We start from the raw sequence: 20438 nt of genomic DNA on the forward strand, positions 1-20438 counted from the left end.
AGCGAGGAATGGTATACACCATACAGTAATGGCAACAATTGTTTCCAATTAGAATGACTTTAAGACACAAATCTGATTTAACACATTATGTTGCATAATAAGGAGACTCTCAACTGATGAAATCAGCAATTTATCTGTTCTTGGAAGGGAACAGTCTGTAGCAGAGGTTCCCAAACGTGGTCCTCGGGGCTCCCCAACAGTTCAGGTGATATCCATGGTTGAGCACAGGTGAATTAATTAGTACCTCAGTCAATTTGATTCAACCACCTGTGCTCAACCATGGATATCTCTAACACCTGAACTGTTGGTCTGTGGAATAGTGACATTGTCTTATACAGAGAGCGACAACTCACTCAGCATAAATAGGTTTAAGGATTAAAACCATTACGGGAACCAAATAATACAAACTTTTATCAGATACATGCAGATATTTATTTCAACATGAGTTTCTCCAGGAAACTCTATATCTGTTTATATATGTGGAATTGTTCTCATAATTTGGATATAACTATTGACTGCTCTTGGATATGATAAGTATATAATATACTCTAAGGGACATACCATGAGATATCTATTTCTTAATAAATTGGTAACCTAATTGATCTATACAATTACTATAAATAAGAGTCATAGATACTCAGCCAAATAATAATTAAACAGTTTAAGTCACCCATAGTTTTATTATTTTACACACCATTCTTAAGATTAACTGAACTAATAAATAAGACACTGACAACTGTATATGATTGGAAAAAAGAGGTAACAGACAAATTTATTTAGATTCAAATTAGAATTAATTTAATTAATCCGGTGGTTAAAAAGCAGTGCTACCTCGGTCTACAGCTCATAATAATTGCTCGCTTTACCAAAAATGGGGTGGAGTTTTCCGCCCCGTGTGCAAGCCATCCTGGGTAGAACCACCTCCCCTTAACTAGCACAGTGCTGGTCCCTCACTAAGATGGAGACCTGGTTCTCCCCTAAGACAGCGACCGACTCACCTCTCTCAAAGGGGGAATGCTAGCCAAGCTCTGCTGTGCTAAATTGAGCCACCGAGTAGCACTGCTTTCCACCAACAACGTGGACAAAATTGGCCACGTAACGCCACCAAAAGAAAAACTTAGACCCTCCAAACTATTGTAACGAAGCCAGGATATCCAAGACAAAAAACTCTAAACCTTCTTCCATGAGGTTTCACTCCATCCGGCCTATATAAGTGCACCTCTCATAGGATAGATGAGGGTGCTTGATAACACTCCCATCTAAACCAACCACAAACCTAGATACTGCAGCGTTCAGCTTCCTCCTAACTCTGTCTAGGGCTGCCCCTTCTTGGGTAACATGCCAGAACCTCCTTGGAATTATTTCAGACCAACAAAGCTTAACTTGTAGCCAGCGCTCTGCTATCAACCTCAAATCATGCTTAATGGCAATTATCAGTTCAACTCCCTTACTCGTGCCAAGGTCATTACCACCTAAGTGCATGACTAGACAGTCAGGGGTCCCCCACTTGCTCTCAGACTGCCAAAGAAGGTCCTAAAGGCTGCTCCACCTAAAACCTCTCAACCAAATCCAATGGACCTTAAAAGGGGCTAAGCTGGCGCATTGATGCCTGCTAGCCCAACCCACACAAAAGAATGCCCAACAAATGACACCTGGCAATCTTTCCTCAAAAAATCTGTGATGGGGAAAAAATCATATAACATAAGCATTAATAGAATATAATAATAAAGACTCCAACAAGGAACAAAAAAAGGGGGGAAAACTGAGTTGTGTGGGTGACCCAGATGGAGATGAATGACACAAAACCTCTTATTTATTTGAGGGCAAAAGTGAAAAGAACTCTAATCCCCCCTAGTGGTGGGTAGCATAAGGCACTGGGTTTCCCAAAGAACAAACTCACCAGGAGCGCCACTACTTCTGCAATTTATCGCCCCTTATATAAACCTTGTAAGCCGAAGATTTCCATCTACCTAAGTGCTTGATTGCCTCCGTGGAAGAACCTGATGCTGCTGCGCAAGTTGCCGCCCCAATCCTAAACGAACGGGTGCCGTACTCCTCAATCGGCAAGTCCAAAGCTATCAGGCAACTATTGATCACACTTGTAAACTGGAACTTAGATAGATGAGAAAGATCATAGTGAATAAACCATTAAGCCCCCCTCTAGGATTCTGCTTATTATACCGGTTAGCTAGGGTTACTGGGCAGATGCTCGGCTCCGGATGCGAGGGGACAGAAATCCAATGCCCCCTACCCATCTAATCCATTTTTGATTTCCGTACTTTTAACAAGATTAAACTAGCCTTAACCACAACATTATCCACTAGCAACCCTGATTTTTTATTTGCTAATGCTAACTCCCCAACCCGTAAAGCACCAAAAAATGCCAGCGCAGAAGACAGACTGAACAAGACAGCTTCAAATCACCCTTAGCTATGTCTGAGACTGCCAAAACCAAATCCTTCAACATACGCTCATCTATTGGCCTACGTAAATCACCTGAAGTCGCTTGCTCCCTTGCCCAACCTCTCAGTGCTTTGGAAATAGTAAATGACTTTGTAGCATCAATCAAACCATTCATATGCGAGAAAAAGGAAATGCCAGCTAAAGCACAAGACATAGAAGCCTTTGAACTCCCACTCTAATGCCCTTGCCATACAGATTCAGACATACTGACATGGAGATCCTTACCTGCCTCCATCATCGCCAGAAAAACCTGCCATTCACTCCAAGCTGCGGAAGAGGACCTCAACGTACCTGGAGCAAGTGCCCTCAAAGAGAGTCCCTCAATGCCGGATTTATGATCTGCCAGACATAATCAGGACAAAGCAAACCATGAATCCTGGCTGATGGGGCCAATAACCTAAACCTATCACATTGGAAATGAGACAACGCACCTGCAATCTCATTCTCTACACCCGGGACATGTTTGGCTGTAAAATCAATATTCCTAAGCAGATAGACAAAAACGAAATGTCTAAGTAGCCTTAGCACTTGGGGGCAGACAGTCCTCTGAATATTAATAGCTTGAACCACCCCTAAGTTATCGCACCAAAATACGATTTTCCGATTGCTAAGTCTCGAAGCCCAAAGTTCAACTGCTACCACAATTGGAAATAGTTCCAAAAGAAGTTACATGTCAAACCTTCTGAATGCCATGAATTGGGCCAAACCTCTGCGTACCATTCACCCTAAAAAAATGCTTCAAATCCTAATGCTCCTGATGCGTTTGTGAACACCTGATGTTCACAATTGGCCACAGACAAAATGAGCCAGATGCCAACCCCATTAAATTCCTGTAGGAATCTCAACCAAACCTTAAAATCCTCCTTCATGTCCGCCGAATTTGTGGATCATATGGTGAGCCTTCATGATGCCCACAGAGGCTGCTCCAGCCTGCGACAAAAAACCTTACCCATGGGAATTACGTGACAAGCAAAATTGAGCAAACCTAGCAGTGACTACAGCTGTTTCATTTTCCTGGCTGAAACAAAACTCAATAACAACTCGCTAATCTTCCACACCTTTTCACAGGGGGGTCTACACAAACCCAAATCCATGTCAATTTCAGTACCTAGGTAAGACAACTTAGTAACCGGCCCCTCTGTCTTTTTGTGTGCAATGGGAACTCCCATTGACCCAAAAAATGCTTTGACCGAAAACAGCAGCTCACTACAAATTGCGCTATCGCCAGCCCTATCAAAAGAAAATCGTTAAGGTGATGACCGATACCTGACTGGCTAGTACCCGCTTGAATACACCACTGCAAAAAAGAGCTAATACACTCAAAAAAGGATCAAGAAATAGAAAAGCCCATAGGTAGACACTTATCTACATAAAATTAACCGTCTACCTTAAAACCCATGTACCTGAATGACCCTGGATGTAACGGGAGAAACCTGAAAGCAGATTCGATATCAATTTTTGCTAACAAAGCCCCTTTCCCAAAATCGTGCACAAAACTAAGTGCATCCTCAAATGACTGGTAGGTGACACTACAATCATCTGGATCTAAAGCATCATTTACTGACCCTCCATCCTGGTAAGACAGGTATTGTATCAACCTGAATTTTCCTTGTTCCTTCTTTGGTACCACGCCCAGCAGTGAAATGCAAAGATCTTCCACTGGAGGTGAGGTAAAAGGGCCACACATACGCCCCAAACTCAGCTCCACATCTATTTTCCCTGCCACAACCTCTGGAAAATCCCTAGCTGACTTTAAATTACTTTTAGCTGCAACTAGAACCAGACGAACCAACGGTAACTTAAAACCTTGTAATAGGAAGGCCGCTTCCTCCCTAAGAAGATACCACCTCAACCAACGCTCTAATACCTCCACATTAATTGGAGATACAGCTTTACATAGAACCAGTTCGCTGATCCCACTTTCCTGCTGCGTGACTCTCGGGACGACTGCAGACTTTCCCATAAAGCATGCAGATGTGCCGGTAGCGGCAGCTAGCCCCTCTGTTACACTGGGCATTATTAAATGCGTAGCACTTCCCCTTTCCGCCTGTATTAAAATCTGAGCGGGTCGAAAAGGGGTGTTTACGCCAAACAGTAGGCTTGACAGATGTTCGGGCCTGCTGCGTAACTTCCAGCCACACCTCCACATCCTTAAAACCAAAGCTAAAAACTTTCTGGCCATTATGCTTTTTCCTAAAAAGCTTGTCATACTGCCTCCACACATTGCCTAGCTGATACCTGCATGCCCTGCACTAAATGTAAGTACTTTAACACATTCATACATTCAGCCGGGCGAGTCTCAATGTAGCATGCTGCAAACACATACATACTGGAAAGCCAATTCTGATAGCTCCTCTTAGCTTCTTCGGCGTCTTTGCTACATCTAACGCCTTCTTAGCGTCATGTGTGATTGCAAACATGTGGATACATCGACCTTTTCGTATTCGCTCTCTAATCCTGGACCTAACACCCCTCAAAATCGCCATGTTGGAGCATTGGACCGCATCCCCCGAAGCATCTGGAACCGAACTGCCCGCTACGCTACCTGCTCTTTTAGGACTTTTGCCTTTACCCTTTAGCTTTTGCTAAATATTTCATAAGCTTGCAAGGCCTCTCCCTCGAACTAGATGAATCAGAAGAGTTATCAGAATGCGACAGTGGAGCAATTGAAGGTACAGTAAAACTCATCTCACCTGATCCAGATGCTGACAGGATCGCAGGAGTGTCCCTGGAAGTGGAAGCCTGTCCCTCGTTGTGCGATATACCCACAGCACTTTGACCCAAAGACAAACGCTCCTCTGCGACAACATCTCCGGAAGTCAATGAGGATGCCAACGGCTGAACTAAAGAGACCTGTGGACTTGACACACTTTTGTTAGGCACAGAAGCTGCAGGTGCACAGATGGTAAGAAGCTCAGGTGGGGCAGTCTGTGGCGGGGGGTTAAGGGGGTTGAGCTGGTGATGTCTGCACTGGAGTTGGTGGCAGGGGCGGGGGCCAAGCTTGGGGAAGAGGGGGTTTGGCTCACTGACTGCTCGCCTGGATGCTGCCCAGGGAAAATGTGGGCCTGTTGGGGCACAGGGGGAAAAATGGCAGGGACAGCCGCGTATTGCTGGATGAAATGCCCAGGTGCCTGCAGGAATGAGCGGGCGTAAAATTGGTGGCTCAGCCCCAGAAATGAATTAATGAATGGCTTCTGATATAAGCCTTGATTGAAATAAGGGGCAAAACAAATTGCAGAAGTAGCGGCAGGGCCAGGGCCATTAGTCCAAACCTACACCCCTGCATGCGTGCTAGCCGCAGCAGGTGGAGGGGTTAACACTGGTGCCATAAGGGGTTTCTCTATCCTGCTGCAACTGCGGCCTAGGGATACTAAAACACAGTGGGGGGTTGGTGAAGCCAGAACACTAGGGGCTGGAGAAATCCCCAAGTCTCCTGTCCCTGGGACATAGAGGGGTGGAATCTGAGAAGGATAGGGCCTCCCCAGCATCCAAAATTGCTTCCGCTATAGAGGGGGCGGGGCTAGCGGCCAAACAATCTCGGCGCACAGCCCCACTTAGAGCTGGAAAGCTGAACAGGAAGGGAGTGCCAGCAACATGCAGTCAGCCACCGCAGCCGCAGCAGAGGGCGGGAGGCAGGGACTGGAGCGCGCAGCAGATGGGCATGCACCACAGGCAACAGGAGAGGCAGTGGCGACCACTAATGGTCTAGCCACCTCCACAAGACAGCGGGGAGGGGGAGCATTGCGGTGGGGACAGGGGATTATGGCAGTAAATTGGGTGTAACAGGGGCAGGAAGCACCTGACAGGAAAATAGAGGGAACGAGAGGGAGGAAAGAAGGGTGAGTGATAGAATAGAAGGACTGGGATGAGAGCTGTGAGAAATAGGCTGAGAACATGAAGGAAGGTAAAAGATAATAAAGGTTTATAGTGATGCAGAGCAAAATAGAAAGATAATACGACACAGGGTACATAACAGTCCGGGATCACAAACTGGAAAGAGGAAGTTGACTCTTCCTCCAGCCCTAATATACTAGTGCTAAACCCCGCCTCCCGGGGCAGCTAATAGGCTAACAGATAATGACTGGCAACTGACCTCTACCACTTGTAAACCAACAACAAAAACCAGCTCTATCCAGTACTGTACCAAATAAAAAACAGTGTGCTTATATCTTCTCAGGCTTATTCAAGCATTCCAATATTTTATTGTTGAGCTGCAGTATTCAGTGTGTCAGGGTCCATTTTATTTTATCACATTTTCAATCTTTTTTCACCATTCCTTAATCTATATATTTTTATAATATTATACAGAACAAGGGCCCTGATTCAGATCCACTCGCAATCGGGCGCACGTACGTTAGGCGTACGTACAAAAATATTTAAATTCAATGGCTCGCTCGTATTTTCGTTCGCATCTAAAATTCCTCCCTAAACTCTGACAACCCCTCCTCTAACTAACGAGTGTACGAAATAGCGAGCGTACATCCCCGAAATGGCTTGAAAGGAACCCACGCACAAGTATAAACAGGAAGTGGCCTTGTCAGATGTCGATTACCTGCTCCTTTATTCTGCCTACCTCCATCAATTGTATCATGCCAATCAATGTATCAATTAGCTTAATTGTTTGTTTTTTTTCAACACAATGCAAGAAACTTTACTCTTGTCCGTGTTTGTGTTTACCCGCAGAATACGTACGGATGAAATATTCGCTTTTATTGTTCAAAAAACATGTGAACCACAATTAAACAATTGTTCTATTGCTGTGTATCCCCGCATATTTCCCGGGGTTCATTTCTTTATTTAAATTTGCTTACGCATGTCACTGCATCAAGCCTATCATAACTCTCCAGAGATTTCTGGCCCTGTCGAACACATGACTCATACACTAACCAATAAAATTGCTCCTGTTAATTTCCAAAATACATTAGCCAATCAGAAAATTTTTACACACTTTATCAAAAATGATTTTTAAGAAAAACACCATTGCCATCATGAGAGCCTCCGCATTCACCAGGCGCGAGCTGCTGGTGCTTACGGAGGTCATGGATCGCCGGATCACCAGCCAGCCTCCACCCATCACCAACCGGCAGAAGCGCTCCGCGTATGCGGAGGCACGGTCCCGCCTGCGGTCCTTCGGCTCACGCCGCAACATCGGGCAGCTGGAGCGCAGGTGGTCCGACCTGCAACGGCGAACGCCCCGCTTGCTGGCATGCTTTCGCATGCAGATCGAGGAAAGTAAGTGTTATGTATTGTGGTTTTCATGTTTGTGTTTGTGGGGCAAACTGTGTGTGCATGTTTTCCTGTCTGTCCTATTTATTATTTGTACTCATATCTGCGTGTGCATGTTTTCCTGTCTGTCCTATTTATTATTTGTACTCATATCTGCGTGTGCATGTTTTCCTGTCTGTCCTATTTATTATTTGTACTCATATCTGCGTGTGCATGTTTTCCTGTCTGTCCTATTTATTATTTGTACTCATATCTGCGTGTGCATGTTTTCCCTCTATTTCTGATTTATTCATTCTACTCCTATTTGGCTTATTTTTTGGGTTGTGTTTTTTTTTTAGTTTTGGTCCCCGGATTTGTCCATAAACTAACCGCAATTTCTTTGACATATTTTAGGGGGACAGCCAAGACTCCGCCGTCACCGTCCGTCCAGACGGCGTTCTCGGCCACTATCCCCAACCCACAGCCAACACTCCACCCCAAATCTTTCCCCTATTCCCCACTCCTCCCCATCCTTCCCAGACCCTCTCCCGGAACTGTCGGGCCTCCTTCCCCTCCGTCCCACTTCCCCCTCTCCTCCACCCACCCCTCTTCCAATTACCCCCTCCCCGGAGTCCATCATAACTCCTCCCCATTCTTTGGGGAATGACGGATCCTCCGAGGAGGATCATGGAGGCATTTCCGGAGCTCCCGTTTTGGCTCCCGGTATGTTTTTATTTTGTTTTTTTTTAAAGCACAAACTGTTTGTATGTAATCATGTGTCGTGCCTTTCTTCGTGTTTTTGTGGCTTGACTTTTGGTGATTTAGCAGTTTGCCTTTACCTCTTCCTGCTGATTTCAACATACACATATCACACCTGTGGGAATTTGTACATAGGCCTTGTATTTTTGGCAGCACCCCCTTTTTTTTTTTTTTTTTTTAGGTTTAGGAGTGATTTCGTTGTGTTTTTGTTTTTTTAATGTGGATTCCCTATTGTTGTATTAACCCACACACTTTTCTCACCCACAGAGGAACAGAGGCGTCGGCAAGAGGTGGCGGATTGTGTTGGCCAGATGCGCCAACATGTAATTGGCATTCTTGTGGCCCTCGACTGGCTGTCTGGCCTCCTTCGCCAGTAGTTTTTTTATTTTTGTTAAATTTTCAAAATAAATATTTTCATACAAATATACGTTCTGGCTCATTTTTTAAATCCAAAACAAAGATAGTTTAGCCTGACATAAGTAGACTGTTCCTGCAAGGATTTCCCTTTTTTAAAAGTTAGATTGAGTTTTGTCTTTGTATGTAAAACAGACACAAGAAACACATAACAGTAACAATGTAATTTCCCTTTTTGGGTGTAGTGTCAATTACATATTTCTACATTTTACAGGTTCCTAGTTGGTGCGCAAGCTGCTTAGGCCAATCTTACAAATCCCAAGGTTGGGACAGGCTTCCTTTTGGTGTGGGTTGGGAAGCTGAAAACATATATCAGTTTAGCTCAACTGGCGTCAGTACTGGATTACCCCTTAGTCAAATGTAACTTGTGTTAACCTGGTTACACTTGCTGTTAACGTCCCAAAAAAGGAAGACCATTTCACTCTCCAAACATTTATTCACAACATAACAGAGAAAACAAAGTGGTCACTCCCAAAAAAAGAACACAGTGATAAATTCAAATACAACACATACCAAGAAATAATTAAATAAAAAAAATAAATCAAGAACTGGTTGACGAAGGACCATGCCAACATGATTCCACAAACATGGCGTTGCGATATGGGTTCCAGAATATATGCCCAAAAGGACCAGATCCAGGTTTGGTAAGGGTAGCAGGAAGTAGTGAGCGTTGGAGTGCCAAAGATTATGTGAACAAACAGAAGATGGTGAGAAAAAAAACACAAAATTAGATGTTCGCAAACAAACACAAACACATTAGGTATAAACACTGTAGTTTTGTTACAACTTACCTAAAAAATCTGGCCACAACATCATCGCGTATGGCCCCCCCACATACTGACCTCCGACCAACCTCGGGGGGGCCATCCTCAGGTAAGGCATCCTCTGGCTGCATTGGGATACCACTCCTTATGGCAATGTTGTGAAATATCCCACACAGGACCACAATTTTCGACACCATATCCGGCACATACATGAGCTCGCCACCAGAGCGGTGGAGGCATCGGAATCGGCCTTTTAAAAGGCCGATACAGCGCTCCACCACTTGCCTGGTGGCTGTAAGGGCAGAATTATACGCACTTTGTGGCCCTGGTGTGGGAGCCAAATAAGGAGTGAGCAGCCAGGACATGCAAGGGTATCCACTGTCTCCTGTGAAAAATAATAGACAACACCAGGAACACTGTGTATCAAGCTTAACATTGTTATGTACTAAAGGTCTCCACTTACCCAGAAGCCACGCATCACCAGCTTGTAGGTTGGTTAATTTCTGCCATATCCCTGATTGCCGGATTACGAAGGAGTCATGAGCACTTCCTGGTAATTTAGCATTCAGGGACAGGATCTGGAGGGAGGCATCACATACCACCATTACATTCAGGGAGTGATAGTGTTTACGGTTTCTAAATATTGCCTCCAGCCGTGCTGGAGGCTGAAGTGGTATGTGAGTACCATCCACAACCCCTATGATGTGTGGGAAGCCAGCTATTTGGTAAAAATTGGCCTTGGCCACACTAAGGGCACCCATATCCAAAGGCATTTTAATAAAATGATGGAGGTGCTTGAAAAGTGCCTCCATCACTGCCCTCAGGATCCGGGAAAAGGAGGATTGGGAGATGCCCGCCACTATTCCCACCGTTGTTTGAAACGATCCTGAGGCACAGAAATGTAACACCGCCATAAATTGCGTCAGTGGTGGTATTGCTGTTGGACTGTCAATTTGCCGCTCAAGATCACTTTCTATTAATGAGAGAGTGTCTATGATGATTTTGGGAGGTAGACGGTAGCGTCTTAAAACCTCATCATCGGGCATTCCAAAAAGGGTGACACGTGTTCGAAATATCTGGGGCCTTGCATGCCTACGATGCCTACACCTGGGACGAGTTTGAGGTTGGTCGTCTTCCGGGAGCAGGGCCAGAACAATTCGCCCCAGATCTACCTGAAATTCAAAGTTTACAATGTAAGGCTTTTGAGCCACCCCAAAAGTAACATAAAACAACTTAGCTTTATGATACCATCCATAGCTGCTTACATGCCGGGGTATTGTCATGATACGTATAAACTGTAAAAAAGCCAAAAATGAGACATCAAAAATTTAGAGGGTGATTTTATGTTTGTCAAATTGGTGCAAGCCAACACATAAAATAGGCGAAACACACATTTGGGCATCGATGAAAACGACATTGCACACCGTACATCAAATAGGGGTCAAATGGACCCCAAAAATGGAAAAGGGAAAACCAAAACTGGTTTACATGATGAATAAGCCTCGAAAAATGCGTTAATTAGTTCGCAAATGCAAGTCACCACACCAACAGTCAAAAATGCGTTAATTAGTTCGCTAATGCAAGTCACCACACCAACAGTCAAAAATGCGTTAATTAGTTCGCTAATGCAAGTCACCACACCAACAGTCAAAAATGCGTTAATTAGTTCGCAAATGCAAGTCACCACACCAACAGTCAAAAATGCGTTAATTAGTTCGCAAATGCAAGTCACCACACCAACAGTCAAAAATGCGTTAATTAGTTCGCTAATGCAAGTCACCACACCAACAGTCAAAAATGCGTTAATTAGTTCGCAAATGCAAGTCACCACACCAACAGTCAAAAATGCGTTAATTAGTTCGCAAATGCAAGTCACCACACCAACAGTCAAAAATGCGTTAATTAGTTCGCAAATGCAAGAAAAATAATGGACTTACCAAAATCGAATATATAAGATTTCCCTCAAAAAGGTCTTTGGGTCCGAAAGCCAAAACAAACTAAAATAGATGAAATTAGTGTTAAAATAAAAATATCAAACAAAAAACCAGAAGTAGACACCAATTGGCCACAAATTAGACTGCACAAAACTTACCAAATCAGGAAACGATGCCAAAAAATAAACCAAAAAAATGCGAACGGAAAACCAAAACAACTGTAGCAAACCAAAAAAAATACAAACACCGCCAAATCCTCCAACCGCAAACAACAAACTACAACCAACGTAACCGCCAACAATCCAACAACGCAACCTCGACTCCACACACACCAAGCCATAAATAGTGTTTATTTTCCCGCACAAATTAAGGATGAATCATAGGGACGCACAATCAATGATGCGGCCGCAAACTAAGGACGCATGTATAAATACGTCACGAAATCACATTTAATTTCTGGTTGATTTCATTCTGGAAGCAGAGACATGGCTTCAGACCAGGGAAACAATGGCCAAAATTCCGGCGGTAAGGCCTTCATGCATTTTGTCTCAATGATTATTTTAAAACATAATATTGTGCAAGTTGTGAAGTGGCTAAATCTGCATATTTACCCAAATAGGTGAGGAGGATGACATGGAAGAGACTGCTGGCCCCAGTCAACCCGCCAAAGCTGGAAAAAAAAAAAGGCAGCCACATTTCACAAGCAAGGAGATGGAGGTTTTGATCCAGAAGTGCGTTGACATCCTGCCCCAGGCAGCCAGGAATATGAGCCAAAGCCAGAAGTGGAGAATGTGGGAGGAGGTCGCCGTTGCTGTCAATAGGGTGGGTGATTATGTCCGTCTAGCCCGGGATGTCAAACGGCGGTAAGTAAACACTTTCCCACCCTATAAACAAACCCCATTGTAAACAAAAGGATAATGGTTCCAATTTCATTCCACAGATGGGCAGACTTCAAATATCGTCTCAAGCAAAAACTTGCCGACAGGGCTAGGCATGCAAGGGGGACAGGTGGGGGTCCCACCCCTGTGTCATTGGAGTTGACAGACTTAGAAGAGCTGGCACAGGGGTGTGTGCAGGCTGTGGAGGTGTTTGGCGTGTCCAACATGGATACGGACATGCCAGACTTTGCGGCTCCTCATGTTGGCCAAGGTAAGTCATGTGATGTCACCAACTCTGAAATGCTATTGTGCCAATATGTAGATTCTAATGTGAGTCTTTTCTCATTTTTCCTAACAGAGACAGAGGCGGATGAGTCTGCTCCAGAGGGGAGCCTTGGCCGCAGAATTTCTGCTGGCTCTGCAGGGGAGGAACCAGTACATCCGGCTGAGGACCCTGCAGAAGCCAGTCCAGGGCGTGCCCCCTCGCAGGCAGTGGGCCTCCTCACAGAACTCAATTTTAAATCGGATTTCCATACGGAGATTCTGCAGAGGATGGACGCCAGTCTGATACGGGTGGCTGAGGCCCTGGAGCAAAATGCTGCGGCCAACGTGACCATTGCTCAGGCCCTGGCGGAAAATACCAGGGCCAACATCCGCATCGCCAATGCCCTGGAGCAGCTCGTTCGCCAGCACATGGTGGAGCCGACCTCCCTTCCTGCCGGAACATCCGGATCCTCCACCTCTGGCACAACATCAGCCAATCCTCCAAATGTGCCTAGCCCTGTGCCTAGTCCAGAGGCCACAACATCTGCCTCTGGACAGGCCAGCCCGATGGCATCCCGGACCCGGTCTGGCGCCCACCCTCACCCATCCAAACGGGCGAGAAAACGGTGACAGCAATGGCGACTTTTCCCACACTCCTTCTGTGCTTGGCTCATATTCCTTTCTGGTCAAAACTTCCCTCTCCTTTCTTGTGAAATGTTTTTAATTTTTGTATTTACGTTTATGTTACCAGTTATGGCTTATTTTTTTTTTTTTTAAATTATCTTTGCCACAAAAAAAAGGCAACAAAATATTCGCCCAATTTGTTTGTGTTTAAACAATAAATTTAAAACAATAAACTGACATTGTATTGTGACATTATTGTACAAATGGGTTACATTTAATCCTGGCCCTAAAGGCAAAAACTGACCCTCTTAAAAAAAAAAAAGGCCTCTTTAAGGAACGTTTAAAAAATCACATAGCGATGCAAATTCCACAGTAAACAAAAAAAAAGGGGAGCTAATTAAAACATGATGACATTATTGTTACAATAGGCCATAACCAACAAATTGTGGCCAAAATAAAACACCAAAAATGTACGCAAATTGATTGTGTAATCATGACATTAGCAGCTCTGATTTCCACCTGCGTACGCTTTTGTGCTATCCCAATAAACTGCTTTCCAAACACATACCAAGCCGGTTTTCAATCCAACACTAATTACTTTACTGACCAGCCGCGATTAATCGCTGCACCATCGTTGAGTCCCGGGACGGAGGAGAAGGCCATCGCCAATGTGGTCGAGTAATCCTGACCCTAAGCTGTGCGAGCATTTTGAAGGGAAAGCGGATGTTCCAGTGACGTATGAGACGGTCCGAACACATTTGACGTTCGCATCTGCTAATGTATGTACGCCCCAAAAACGCCTCGCCACGCCTGCGTTTTTTCATCTCCACCCCCGTCAACACCCAAAAACGCCCTGTTCTGTCAATCACATTTGACATGTCACTTCCTGTACACTATTTTAGGAACGAGAGAAAAAAAGCTCGCAATCTGCAGTACGCACATGCGCAGTGTAACACCGACGCATGCGCGGTTAGTCAACATCGGAATGCAACGAGCGTACTGTTGTTAACGTGCGGCTCTGAATGAGGGCCAAGGTTTTAACGAATAATAATAAAGGTTATATTTTACTTAATTTCAATAATTTTCTTTTCCAGTGCGCCGATATAGTACATTCTTTATCCATCTTTCTGGAGTGCTGATATATAAATCTGCGTACACACTGGCCGATATTTTGAACAACTGAACAATAACGATATCCTTCACTATATCAGCCAGTGGGTATGCCGTCAATGACCAGCGATGCGCGCTCCCACTGGTTGTTGATGACGTCGCTCATCGCCCGAACCTGCTGTCCAACCTGATGATATTGTCAGGTTGTGCAGGTTCGGGAATGACTAAGGGTGTCGGCACTGAACAATATCGTTAACGACATTGAGCACACCACTGCCAGGGACACACTAAACAATATCATTCATGGAGACAATCGTTTAGTGTGTATGTGCCTTTAGACACGTCAGTAATTTGCACAGGTGCTGCTTCTGGTAATTATATTGCTGCCTGTGAAGACTGTGCAGAAAAGGTTAATTCTCTTCATGTATAACAGAAAGACATTATAAAACAGTAAAAATATAATATACTCCCTGATGTATTCAGCGCACTTATTGTATTATATTAATATAGCCATTTTCAGTTGCAGTGAGGACATTTTATTTTAAGTTGTCTGCAGAAAGTGAGTTAATGTCTTCCCTAAATGCATTCTTTTATCTTGTGATTAAATGTAGTCATCAAATATATTTCATTTTGCTCAATATATCAAGAACTGTATTATATCTTAGAATATTAATGTAACTTTAAAATTATATTGTAGATTTTCTCCTTGAACTCGGCCACACAGAAAAAACAGCCCATCGGGATCTTCTCCAGGTCAGATGAGAGAGACTACTCCTGGCTGCTGTCAGTGCTCAGAACAGATCACAACGTCCGACCCTGTTATATCTCTAACAATGGATTCCAGCAGTTCAGAGAGAACGTGTCTCAGTGCAAGTTTGGGATCCTGTATCACACCAAGAACAGAGGGAGGATTAATGTTACTGATGTGACTAATTCTCTATATGACAAAGAGCTGCAATATTTATCATCTGTACTTGGTAAGAGACAAACAGAATAGTGTGAGAATATATTGGGGAATCATACTGTACAACATGACATATAGGGGCCTTTTTTATTAAGCTGCTTCTTTCCTGAAGGCATACAGATAATACTGATTCTTCATGGTTTAAGTATTGTATCTTCTTAAGAAATGCCTAATGCAGCAGCTAGCAGAGTCAATCTAACACTGATGACCGCAGTCTACATAATAAGGACTGCAGTCTGGGCCAATGTACCAAACTGACTGTGAAATTCTTAACTCTTCGGAGATTGACCCCAATAGCCAGTCTAGCCTAAAAGCAACAGTATAGCTAGAGAGCTGGTTACCCCCTGAATTGGGGGTAACCGGCACTAGACTGAGAGCGTTAGTGCTGATTAGAAATTAGTGGATCTTTCGTAACCTCTCAATTGTGTTCCCACAAGTTCTGCATTCAGGCTGCAATGTCCTCCTACATCTGTCCACCTTCATTCTCCTCTGTGTCACTGTATGATCCCCGGATGACTCCTGTTCATTAACAGCTCTCAAAGCCTTGTCTATCCATAATCCAGCTCTATAGTCAGACATGTCATTTCACGTGACATTTTCATTTTAATTAAATGTATTTAGTAATTTATTCAACTAGCCTTCTACTTTCCCAGGGTTTTTTTTTTCAAAATTAAATGTTTATTTATTTTTTAAAACAATAAAAGCAAAGGGATACAGAAAAAAAAAGGGGAGGGGGTAGAAAAACAGGTTAAGACCCGCAGGTCAGGGTACATCACATAAATAACACAAAACAATGACCATTGCACAAACTCAAGTTGACAAAAAGACTTCTTTGCATAAGAGAAAAAAAAATAATGAAATAGAAGGGAGACACCAATCAGGGTGTAGGCATCACAAAACAGGGCACGGAAGTATGCAAACCAAGATCAGTGATGGTGACGGGGCAATTGGGATGGTGTATGAGGACTCCCCACTCCATTGGCGAATCTCTATGCATCCCAATACTCCACCCAAACCAGCATTTCATAGAGCTAGAAGCAGGATGAGGAGTAAGCACACCCCGCTGTTTTAAACTCATAGTGAGCCTGTACCCTAGATTCAACAGTGTCCACACTCTGTATAAGTCAGAAGCACCAGTGGTGGGACATCAGAAGTTTAATCAAAATAAGTATGTGTCCCATAACGTATCTATCATTATAAGTGAAGTCCCCAAGATATATGTGGAATAACGCCAGCAGAGGATTTGGAGAGATGGTAACATTTAAAACTTGCAATAAATGCAGAAACATTAAACCACATTTGGGACAAAGCCGGGGATGCCCAAACTATATGAATTACGGTACCAACATGACCACAGTTCAGGCTTGCCTACCCTCCCGATTTGGCCGGGAGCCTCCCGAATATTGTGTGCCGCTCCCGGCCCCCCGGAAAGGCAGGCAAGCCTCCTGACATTCCCGAACCCTCCCAATCTCTCCCCAGGTTACACTAGAAATCCCCGCGGCGAGGGGGGGGGCCGTGACACGATTCGCGCTGAATTGCGTCATCGTGGCCCCGCCCCCTGCTTCACAGTCCTGAAAATAACGGCATCTATGTAGAAGCTGATAAAAGTGTTCAGCATGAGAAATACATTGAGATAAATGAAAACAGGTCCGGAATACCACAGTCCAATCTTCTTTAGTAAAAGGCCAAGAGAGAGCAGTCTCCCATTTCACTAACGTGGAAAGCTTCAAAGGCTTTAGAGTTCCCAAGAAAAGGTTATAACACCAGGAAATGCCCCTTTGTATGAGGTCTTGGTAAACATGAAACTGGGCAACGGGAGTTAACACAGCAGCCAAAGTTAGGCCACACACTTGTATGCACAAAGAATCGGAGCTGAGATTTGGAATCAAATGTGTCACCCCCACCAACAAGATTCCCAGAGTTTATTCTACATTCGGATTATTACGGTATTTCAGTTCCCGACTCACTATGCAATTTTAACACCTCAAAACTCAACTTTACTCAATCCACACCCTACATTCAAACTGCCCACCCCCATGGTATATCAATTAATTTATGTACATTTTCCATATCTTTGCGCTTTATTTAATTAAAACTCCTTAACCTATCCTTTGTTTGATGTAAGACCCTCATTGACCCATGACTCATTTCTAATCATGCTGTTCTGTTCTGCAGTGTTAGTCAATCAGTCCAAACCCCTACCCTCATTTATATCATTGGAGTACAGGACCTTGCTCCATATTCCCCAAATCAAGCAAATGATACTTCTGAGTAGATAAAGATCACTGTTCCTTATCTTCATCCTCCTTGTATTACTTATTTCATCCTATTGTTTATTTTATGTATGTTTCCTAAACCATCCTTCTTATTATTATTTATTAACAGTTTCTTATATAGCGCAGCATATTCCGTTGTGCTTTACAACTTGAATCAACATTAATAGAACAAGACTGGGCTGTAAAAGACAGACTTCTTAATCTTATATTGGATCAGTGTCATAAATATTTTGAATGTTGTCATACTGTTGTTACAGGGCCTGGAAGCTTAGGTAATGTGAACTGGAGATACTGCAATCTGGCATTATATGATCTAGGGGCAGCTCATGGCATAAAGTGAACTGTGAGCAGTGTGTGGCATAATATTAATTTGTGGCACTACATTGTGGCATAATATGAACTGGGGAACTGTGTGACATAATGTTGACTGATGTACTTTATGGTATAATGTGAACTGGGGCAATGTGTTGTATAATGTGAGCTGGGGTACTTTATGGCATAATGTGAACTGGGGAAGTTTTATAAAATGTGAACTGGGGTACTTTATGGCATAATGTGAACTTATGTCACTGTTTGTGATAATATGAACTAGGGGTACTTTTTAGCATAATGTGAAAAGGGCACTACTATGGGGCATAAAATGTACACACACTGCAGAGAGAATTGTCTCCCTATAAGCATTTAGGGCTCCTTTAAAATGTTGGTATGGGGCCCAAAACATTTTAGTTATGTCCCTGATCACAGTGATCTTCTGAGACCCATAAGTTCCCCATTCTCCCTCTCACTTTCCCCTCTATCCCTCAATGTGTTCCAGTGGTTCATACCTATGTACACACCAGTTACAGCTGGTCAGTTCAATGACTGAATTAAAAAAATCAGTCTTAAGTATGATTTAGCATTATATCTTGTTCATTACAAAACCACCTTTTTACTCTGAGCTACGACTCTTATAGCCCTTTCACATCGTAATGCCGGATTGCATCGGGGATCTTGTTCATGTGTTCATCTTGGGTGTTACCTGGCTGAGACCCCTTTTAGACTGGTGGCCTGCCTGGAAATGATCTCACCACCATCACGTGCTGATCTGGTGCTGGGAGATGAGATAATCTCCAAGTGCCAGCTCTTCTTAAGCTTTGAATGGGACCCGGGTCGCACCGACCCGGGTTACTTGTCCACAGGGCTGCCATTAGAAATTGTGGGGCCCGGGACAGACAAAATAGGCAGGGACCCCCCACCGAATCTTGCCCCTTCCTGAAGCTGCATGTGGCTCAGTGATGTTACTATTTGCAAGGGGACACTCAAAATAGCTGCCTTAATGGTATTAGTGCACTTTATCGTAATTAAAAACAAAAAAACAAATTTGTTTCAGTATGTGACATACTGTACAAGTGATTATATTTAGCCTAAATATTATCACTTGTATGCCACATGATGAAACAAATCATTCCATAAATTAAAAGTCTCATTACTTACCTCCTAGAAGGAGAATCCTTCTGTCTTTCTCCTGGTCTGGCTGGCTTGCTGACTCTGCTCCTCCCTCATGCGCGGTGGCTCCTCTGACGGCCTCTGTCCACTTCCAGCGGCGCAGCGTGAACAAAACAAAAAACAAAACTTGATTAGTGGAAGTGGGGGGATCATATAGTCAGGGCCAAGGGCGTAAGTTCACCCCTGTCGCTCGGAGGCAAGTTAGCGTTTGGTTGTGCGTCACTGGCCAGCTGAGTGGGCTTGTGAGGCCGGGAAGTTTGCATCCAGGGACACTCACCCTGGCCTCATCCATTATGGAAAACAGGGCCCCAATTCCAGGAACACAGGTCGTCCTCGCTGCTCATACACAGGTTCCTAATAATTGGGATCTGCATGAAAACCCTGATCTGCTTTAAATGCTGAATCAGCTCATCTGTCATGGTCTATTTAAAGAGCAAGACAGCGTAATAATGGCATTATAATAGATTAGATACACCTCCAGTATGCTATATATATATATATATATATATATACATATATATATATACTAATATATATATATATATATATATATATAATATATCACTCAACGGGAATAGGTCAATGTAATATAGAATGCAACACTCCCTCCCCCCGCCCTCATTACCTCCTCCCTCTCATAGGGATTTCAAGTGCTACTGCCAGTGCCAACCGTCGCTGCTGCTGCTCACCCAGCTCCCATTCACTCCATGCAATGACATCCGCCGCGTACAGCTCCTCTGCACACCCGCACTTCTGGCTCCTGAAGCAGGGTGGCGGCTGGCTGCTGCGTGACGTCCGCAATCAGCAACCAGTAGGTGCAGCAGAGCAAAGAAGAGGAGCGCCGCTGATGCTAACCAGCGCTCCACTCGGCAGGTCCTCTCCTCTGTTATTTACAGCAGTAGTGTGGGTGGTTAAAGCGGATGTGCCAATCTTTCAGCTGATTGTCCGGTCCCGGGACTGCAGTGCCGGCAGTCCCCCCCTGATGGCGGCCCTGCCTGTCCACACTGCATTGTAAGCCTGGTTGAACCTATGTTCAACCCTGATCATTACCAGGGTTGAAGTGCTGGGTCGCTTATTTCAACCTGGCCCTTTCACACTGCACAATAACTCAGGTTGCTGTGCGTTCATGTACAATGACCCGGGTTATTGCAGCAAGTGTGAAAGGGATATTATTTAATATAGTCCACACTGTTCTTTTTTACTCACATATGATCATGTTTGTTTCTTACTGGCTTATTGATCAATGTTTTAGATCATTACTGAATGTATCTGTTCTGAGCTTCCAAACCACTTTCTTT

General features: G+C 44.0%; 1 pseudogene; it reads left to right on the plus strand.

Annotated features, from left to right (window-relative positions):
• LOC148481846 (uncharacterized) overlaps positions 1–20438 on the plus strand; it is a 280901-nt pseudogene that overhangs the window by 85622 nt on the left and 174841 nt on the right.

Source organism: Taudactylus pleione, unplaced genomic scaffold (genome assembly GCF_031769625.1).
Source record: "Taudactylus pleione unplaced genomic scaffold, aTauple2 ptg000559l, whole genome shotgun sequence".
Lineage (NCBI taxonomy): Eukaryota > Metazoa > Chordata > Amphibia > Anura > Myobatrachidae > Taudactylus > Taudactylus pleione.